This window comes from Mytilus californianus, unplaced genomic scaffold (genome assembly GCF_021869535.1).
Source record: "Mytilus californianus isolate M0D057914Y unplaced genomic scaffold, xbMytCali1.0.p SCAF_6, whole genome shotgun sequence".
NCBI lineage: Eukaryota > Metazoa > Mollusca > Bivalvia > Mytilida > Mytilidae > Mytilus > Mytilus californianus.
The window spans coordinates 58,701,401-58,710,621 of record NW_026262712.1 but is presented as its reverse complement, the minus strand read 5'-3'; the positions used below and the strand labels follow the sequence as shown (position 1 = coordinate 58,710,621).

General features: G+C 33.9%; 1 long non-coding RNA gene across 1 annotated transcript; it reads left to right on the top strand.

Annotated features, from left to right (window-relative positions):
* The first annotated feature begins 2,686 nt into the window (after positions 1 to 2,686).
* LOC127705601 (uncharacterized) lies at positions 2,687 to 6,793 on the top strand. The gene is made up of 2 exons (XR_007983921.1): positions 2,687 to 2,802; positions 6,282 to 6,793. It is a non-coding gene; the product is annotated as an uncharacterized LOC127705601 (long non-coding RNA).
* The last annotated feature ends 2,428 nt before the right edge of the window (positions 6,794 to 9,221 follow it).

The following is a 9,221-nucleotide window of genomic DNA, read 5'->3' as shown; positions in this document are numbered from 1 at the left end:
CTGTTATTACTGGCGACCTTGGCATCAAGACACCAAGTCTATTGCATCCAAGATTTTCAACCACAAGAAGGTTTTAGAGGCCTCAAAGATGTGAAATCTAAACCTCCGGATTGCTCATGCGTCTCGTCAAAATACAATTATAGTCCAGCTGTTATTACTGGCGACCTTGGCATCGCAACCAATGAACAACTAAGAGATTTATTAGCCAAAAAAATTAAAATATAGAATTCCACAGCCCATCACTGGAAAAAGAACTTCAGGTTACTGATGGATGCAGTTGAGGACCATGCCAGAAAACGGGTAAAGCGCGAACCAGACGAACCAGAACTGGACACTTTGTCTGAATGGATCAAAGCTATTCGATCATACATTCAGAAACGCATTCAGAAACTACGATGTACTATAAGCACAAGGGTTTCTAACCAATTCAAGAACCCGGAGGTTGTGGATGCTTTATCCTCTTTGCATGACAAATATGTCGTTATTCCAGCAGATAAAGCCTCCAATAATATTGTCTTCGTATGAAAAAACCATTATTTGCAATGTCACACAAAAGAGCTTGGAAATAACAGCAAAACTGGTAATCCTACATATTCTTTAACATCATTTACAAAGGATGAAATTTTACAAAATCACAAATCTGTCCTTCTTTCTTTTGGTATTAACATCAAAGAAAACGAAGAAAATCTACCGTCATTATACTAGATACCAAAACTTCACATAACTCCTTATAAAGAACGATACATAGCTGGATCATCAAGATGTTCGACTAAACATATTTCTAAAGTGCTGATTACTATTCTTTCTACAGTAAACGATGGCCTTCAAAAATATTGTGATGAGATATATTCAACCAGTAGTGTGAATCAGATGTGGATTCTCAAAAATTCTGAAGATCTACTGATCTTTGATTACAATCTCTGCAACTTTTCAGCAACATCAAGACCTTTGATTTTTCTACGCGTTAATCCCCATGCTCAATTGAAAGATCGACTTCACCATCTCTATAAAAATGGGAATCGTAGATACAAATTTCTTGTTTTGGGTTATAATAATTCTTATTTTGTGAAGAACCACACTGATTCTATCAGAAAATACACTGAAGATGATATTATCAAAATGTTGGACTTTTTAATCGACAATATATTTGTTGAGTTTGGAGGATTGGTATTTCAACAGACAGTCGGTATTCTAATGGGTACTTATTGTGCACCCCTTCTGACCGATTTGTTTTTATACTCGTATGAAGCAGAATTCATTCAGAACCTCCTAAAAAACAAGAAGAAAAAGCACCTTGCGAAATTCTTTAATTTTACTTTCAGATATAGTAATGATGTCCTAACCCATATTTCAGTCAGTACTTGCATCTCATATATCCCAGTGAACTTGAAATTGAGTATACTACTGATACCTAAAGGACTGCTTCATACCTTGATCTTTTCCTTAATATTGACACAGATGGACGACTTCACACTTAAATCTATGACAAACGGGATGATTTCAACTTCCCAATTATTAATTTCCCATTTCTCAGCAGTAACATACCCTCTGCTCCGTCATATGGTGTTTACATATCTCAATTTATACGTTATGCTCGTGCATGTTCACACTATACGGACTTCATATACAGGAGTGTGCTCCTTACGCAGAATCTGCTCCAACAGAGTTATGAGGAGGAAAGATTAAAATGACACTCCGTAAATTTTATGGACACCATCACGAATTGGTTGATCTATACGATGTTTCTGTATCTAAACTAACTAACGACGTTTTTACCACGTCTTAGATTGTAGTTTACCATCTACATCGTCTGTCTGCTAAGTACCGAACGTGACCTATTCCCGAATATGACTGTTTTGTCGATTGTAAATTCGCATGCTATACGACGTGTTTCGGTATTTATAGATCCAACATTCGTGTAGTTAGTTATGATGTTTCTTTTCTAAGTACAGTTAGATATTGCGTTTTATTATACTTCATGTCTAAATGTCAGATTTTGATTGGTTGATAAGAGGGAGACAATTTACTCTATCCCATTGCAAACACTCTATTACCCTTCACGGAGACGCTTGATCAAGTGCGCGCTTTATTAAATACAGATGGTTGTTAAGTACAAGACATCATAGTTTATTACTTTGAATTTAAATTAAATAACACATATCTGAGAGGGTGATAGAGCAGATTTTTAGCCCTCGAAAAGACATTGTCAACCTTGGCCTGAAATTTTAAGACTGCGATTTTTTCCTTTTTTTTTCTTTGTTTGTTTGTATTTATTTCTTTTGGGGGGGGGGGGGGGGGGGGGGGGGTATAATGCATAAACAGAACATGACTTGCAAATAAGTGTGATTTTGTTATACCCCGCACAATTCTGAATTTGAGAAGGTTATATTAGCTTACTATTTCATTTAACAAAGATGCAACTTAATAGAAACGGGACTATCATTTTAAACCGAATGTAAAAATATGTAAGCTGTGCTAAGGTTCTAAATTTTGATCGTAACATTTATCAAGTGCGTCATTAAATAAAAACAAAAAAAAACAAAAAAAACTGCGATGTACGTTTACCAAGGACGATTATATGATACTGATGGCGTGATTATATACGTAAACATAATATCACTTTACAGCATTAACAATACAATATATTTATAGTTCTCTTTGATTAAACAAAAATATATAAATCAACATTAAACTTAAAAATGTCAAATCATAACTTTCATAAGATTAACAAAGTACAGTACTGAGAATCGTCTTAATGTTGTATTTTTCATAGAGTGAGTCTGTTCTTATTATGTTACATTTGTAAGTGCATTGCTAGGGTAGTTAAAATTATAATCCATAAAACACTTAACATCACATATACTGATTAAGAAGACACGAAAGCAGGGAACAAGCAAAGACTGATAGAATCGCATGAATTCCAAAAGGAACAATACCGGGTGCGTCGACACGGTAAGCGTTTCCTGCTATGTAAGTATCACCGGCCATGCAAATCAATACTTGCTCAAAATGTCACAATCGGGCATTGGACACCATCAGTAAAATTACAGATCACACCACATTTCTGGTACAATATGAATCTGAAGATATGAGACCGCAAAATCATGTCATTTGTGAGTTAAGACACCGACAAGTGCATCGGTCGATCAATTTATGATGGTGATCGTGAAATTTATGTAGTGTGTCAATTATCATCAATATTCCGCACAACTCTGTTCGCGCTGTTTTTTTTTTATGAAAGAAGTACAACCCCATTAATGAGGTATGTGTTAAAATGGACGAGATTAACATATAAAGTGATATGTGCAAACGCCAAACGATGAAGCAGAGAGTATGTTAGTGCTCAGAAATAGGAAATTTTGTCATGAAGTTGAAAGTTTGGTTTGCAAATGTCGTTAATGATTTTGTCTTCCAACTGATTTAATTTTAGCGCTACTTAGGAGTTCTATGTAGACGAAACGCAACTCTGGAGTATTGAATATAAGCATGGTTTCGTTGATGAGTTCTGATTACTTGTAGAAGATATCGAACCAACAAATGAGCATCATAAAGGCAATATAATGACATAATAGAAACGACGATTTTTCTTAATACTCTTTTTACTGTAACTTAGAAAAATGCAAGCATACATTTTTGTAACATGTAGAAAATTACAAATATTACCGATAATGTGCAAACAAAGATTTCAATAACTATTTAACTCTTTATTTGTAATTTCTTTCTTGTGACATTTGTCTATAATTGATTTAAAGTGAAATTACATTGACGAACATAAAATGTGGATGGGTCATATGACATTGTTAAAATTAATATGAAATATTTCTTTTTAAAACACCCCAAAAAAATGTACTTCAAAATTAAAATATTCGTTATATGATGCGATCAGTCTTTTTCCTCGTGATCATGAGTGAAGTATTATCAAAACGTCTCTTTATTTGGTCATTTAAAATTTGCGTAGTATTGCTATTTGAATTATGTGCAACCGAGTGAAGTGTAAGGCTGTAAATATATTAGTTTATAACGTAAACATTTTTCAGTGTATATGGAGCATCACACGGCCACATCTTCTTAATCAAATAAAAATTATAACCAGTGAAATAATCCTTAGAGCTGAAATAATCCTTTATGTTTATACTGTGCAAACAGAGTGTGCATTTGTGCCAGAAGAGAAATGGCAGGTCATGCATGCTTTAAATACAGCAATCATAACAGCAAATGAAACGCATTTGTCTTTAGTAACCAATACAGTTCCTTTTTGAATGTAAAATGGTAAAAATGAAGACCACATGTACCATTATTCTTCACTCAATAGTCGTCAAACTGAGATTGATCTGTTTGCAACTTTCTACAAAAATTTGCATTTTTCATAGTTGGTTACATAATTAGATAAGTCAATAGAGCGCTGTGGTGGAGATGTTTACTCTGAAATACACTAGTTAATCCAACTGTAAAAAATGTATTGTATTGGAATGGTAGAACAGCATGGAGTGCAAAGTGTACATACCCCACACAATAATAAAAGTAGACTATGAGATAAACATCCGAAGCTTAAATGTTAAATTAGAATCAAAGGCAGAGTCTGACACAACTACCGCAAAATACATGGTTATTCGAATATAGCCTGTTAGATTCACGCCAATAAGACAGCAATCTAACGATATAGATAACCAATATTAATCTACAAGACATTAGTTAATTTTAAAAACTAGACAGGTGTCCTTATAATTACAGTTATGACCATTCCTTTAACTCATTGAAAAACTAAAAAAATATCAGTGTATAGCATGTACATAAGAACTTAGAATTCGATAAGAAAAATGTAGTCGCTAGGGATTTTCCTTCTTTAATGAGTTCAACATCCTTTGAAACAGGAATGATGTTAATTTAAGATCATTTTGATCATTTTTACACACGTAAGAGCCTCAAATTTGGACCCCAGTAATCACAATGGAAATGTTTTCTCTCTTAATGTATAGTAGTACAAGTAATATATATTTGAATTTTGATGTATACCTGTAATTTGCTATTTCCCATATAATTCCATGGAATTGATAGATTAACATTGATACATGCAAGACGATCTACAATGATTATGCTCATTGATCGTTGATTGATTTGTGGTGTTTAACACCGCCTTTAAGACTCTTGCCTATTTCAATGTTGCCATTTCTTTTGTTGGAAGAACCTAGAGTACAAAAAAACAACCATCGGTTTTTACTAGTACTATGCATCTGCCACTGGGAGAGTTTAAGTTCACAAACTTCAGTTGACAGACTAGTGATCATTGCAGATGGAACACGTAGTCGACTAGGCAACTGAGGTCATCTTTACACGTTGATACACATGATTGTATGATATGTAATAGCTGTAGGATGTATTTGAATACGATACAGTTATACATGTATCATACCTGCTAAGCGTTGTGGAGCTACAAAGGTGGAGGTTATGCGGTACCACCTTTTTTCCTTCAAAGTTTTGCATTAAAATCAAAGTATTTAGGGATCGGGGACTTACTTTGTGATGAGTGTCAGGAGTCAACAACTCCAATGTGTCATTATTATCATAAGCAACATAACATATGCTAAGGTTGAGAAATTAAGATTAAATATATGATTATATCATAGTCAATAAACTATCTTATGCTTGATATTCCTAATTATGTAATCTTTTATTATTCTCCATGAAATAGTGTAATTAAGCTTTAATGGTCTTTTTTATCAAAACAATATATGACAGGGTATGACACCTCAGCTGCTCACCCCTACAACAAAATAATTTAAGTGCCAACACCCAATGATTGTTTAATATTTGAGCACACATATATTTAATTTATTTATCAACTAGGTATATGGAATCAATAAGTAAGACCATCATTCTTACTGACCTTGGATGTCTTTTTACAATTTAAATAAGGGTTGTACAGTGCAAATCATTCAATAATTACTAATAGATCAACTCTAATGATGATAGGGAATAAAGATAAGGTGCTATTTGTAAAAAAAAAAAATATAATCTTCTGTAAACCTGTGAAGTGAGGTTACCCTTTCATGAACATTATGTATCATACAACATTTGTACAAATATATACTACTTTTTACATTTACTTTTATTCATCCATGCTTTTGCATATGTTTAGGTTGAATCTAAATTCAATTATTTATGTTGGTAATTTTACTATGCAGTATTTATGCAACATTTATGATTTTAGAGTAGTAATCATTAAAATTAAATGAACGAAATGTTAAATCCAAAAATTTATGTTATATTTATGTTTTTTTCAGGATTTTAACCGTGAAATAGCTGATTTACCGGACAAACAGTTGAATAATTTGAATTTGATTCCTGATTGCATACCGAATCTAAAGCAACCAACACAGTTATTTTTATGGTTTTCGACGTTGGAAGTCCTGGGCTTTAAGTCATCAGATTCCAGAATGCGACATTTTACCACCATCACACTATACGGACTTCATATACAGGAGTGTACTCCTTACGAAGAATCTGCTCCAACAGAGTTATGAGGAGGAATTGGTTGATTTATACGATGTGTATGTGTCTAAACTAACTAACGACGTTTTTACCACGTCTTAGATTGTGGTTTACCATCTACATCGTCTGTCTGTTAAGTACCGAACGTGATGACTGTTATGTACAAGACGCAACAGTTTATTTCTTTAAATTTGAAATTTAATAGACAGTAATAACAGAACATTCAGATGTTTACTCTGAAATACACTAGTTAATCCAACTGTAAAAAATACTGCCATCTCTTTAAATACAGAATTGACAAATATCTCATGTATGTTTATAATGAAACCAATAGGTATAGGTTTTGCAATGTTTTTGACAGGGATGTGATTGGGAAATTTAGATTGATTCATTGTGTGTTGTTTGCTTTGCGTTCAGTGGGAAAAATGTCATGCATGTTCAGGACAAGAAACTATTAACAATAAACAAATAAAAGTTAGGTCCTGCAAAAAAGGATTAATCGGGACGAAGGGCGGGAAATTTGGAATGCCACTGGAAAATGAGGGTATATGGAATAGGGACAGATATTTAGACTACTGCTTAAACTGATCACACGTCAGGAACAGAAGTTTTGCCTGTAACAGACCGACTACGGACCCAGTAAAGATTGTTTGCAAGGCTTATTTAACGTGCAGAGTGTGTGGCACTCTCCCTACACAGGACATTGGATATTACGTTCTTTTTCTACCAGACGGGGATGCGTATTTACGCATTCCGCTCAGCTAAACGGATGCCTTCTTTAGCAAGGGTGTAAGTGTCGAATTGAAGTAATCCATGTGACTTATTTCAACACCACAGTCAACTCTTAATGTGCTAGTGGGTATCTGAATATTCATTCACCGGATTTGAGGGTTTTTACAGAAATTTGTGAATTTTGAAAATAGTTCACTTTGCTAAAAAAAAAGTTGCTTTTAATGTTTATAATATCAATCACTAGGCAACCATTTTTATTGTTTCTCTAAAAATTATGATGATTATCTAATTGCTTTATATCATCATAATAATTGAAGGCTTCGTTTACGAGTTATGAAATGTTATCAGTAACGGACACCATTGACATTTTTTTTTTTTTATTATTTCACGTTACGGACATCACCCCAATTTTTTTAGCATTAACATTAACATCAACAGATACCTTCTGCATGAGATACTTACCAGTATTGTTCAGGTTCTGGATATTCGCTTATAAACAAAGAAAAATGTTCATGCATGCGAATTTTAAGAAGATATTTTAACCGAACTTTCAGTCCTCCATCTTTTCGAGCTGCAATTACGGACATCAATACAAACCCAGTGCTATTGTTTTTGGGGGATTTTTTTTGGACAGGGGGGGGGGGGGGGTGCATACACTAAATGTGTATCAAAATGAATTCAACAGCAACATGTATATCGCTGAGTAGAATTTTTAGTTCAGGAAAGTAATGTAAATTTGGTAACAAATATTTTAGAACTCCACTCTGTGAGTGAATTAAATACAGATGGCGAAATTATCTGTTTAAAAGACAGTACTTTGGGGTAAGAAAAAAAAAACAGTCGCTGACAGTTTAAATATGCTCCTTTAAGATGATGCGTTTTTGTGCTAACTAGCAGCCCATAAGCTATCACGTTAGAACCTCTACACATCATGCCCGTCTAGTACAAAACCGGGTTCATTGTATTGAGGCAGATAATATGAAACAAACATGTATTTATAATAATTGTTGTCATGAATATGCATATGTAATACTTTCTGCTGGATATTAGCACTCATCATTTAATCCAACGTTAAACTTTAAAGTCTACTGCTGCATGATGAATTATTTTTGCTTATTTTCCAAGAACGTAACAGTAGTAGCAGAGGGCGTGTGGCTACATGATAATCCGGTTGGAGGGCTCCGCTTTTTAATCTTTTTTGTCCCTTATTCTCTATTCTTAATATTATAACACCAAATGATTCTCTTTTCTTTATTTTCCCCCTTTATTCCGCACCTTTTGCCCATACTATTCTATTCTGTAAACTCCATCCATACCCTCCACTATGTTCAATAAAAGCGCGAATATTATTTGTTACTAACACATAATTTAACATATCACGTCATTTATAAGGTACAAATCTACACTTAATGAACTTAAATGAGCTTAGATGCATCAGCTAATGCTTTCTCGTACAATTTGATTAAATGTGCCCGATTATAATTTTTAATGTTTCATCAATCTAATTAAAAACCGATCTCTAGCTCATGGCTCCCGTTTTCTGGTATGTCTATTACAAAATAGATTTGAGAATAAAACGGTGAATGTGTCAAAGACACAACAACCGATAGAGCAAAAAAACAGCCCAAGGCCACAATGGGTCTTCAACGCAACGAGAAGATCCCGCTACCGGAGTCGGGCTTCAGCTGACCCCTAAAAAATAATGTATAGTAGTTCATCGAATTGAACGCCCTTACTAAACTCCGAAACATATAAATGAATCCCAATAAAAAAAAACATAGAACACTAACAAAGGTCAAAGGTTCCTGACTTGGAACAGCCGCAAAAATGCGGCGGTGTTTAGCAGGTTTTGTCAGATCTCAACCATCCCCCTATATTTCTAACCAATGTGGAATAAACAAATAAAAAGCAGTACGCACAGTAAAACTCAATTTAAGATAAGTACGAGTTCGATATTAGAATAAGTAACAGATTAATCTAAGCAAATTGACAAAGAATAA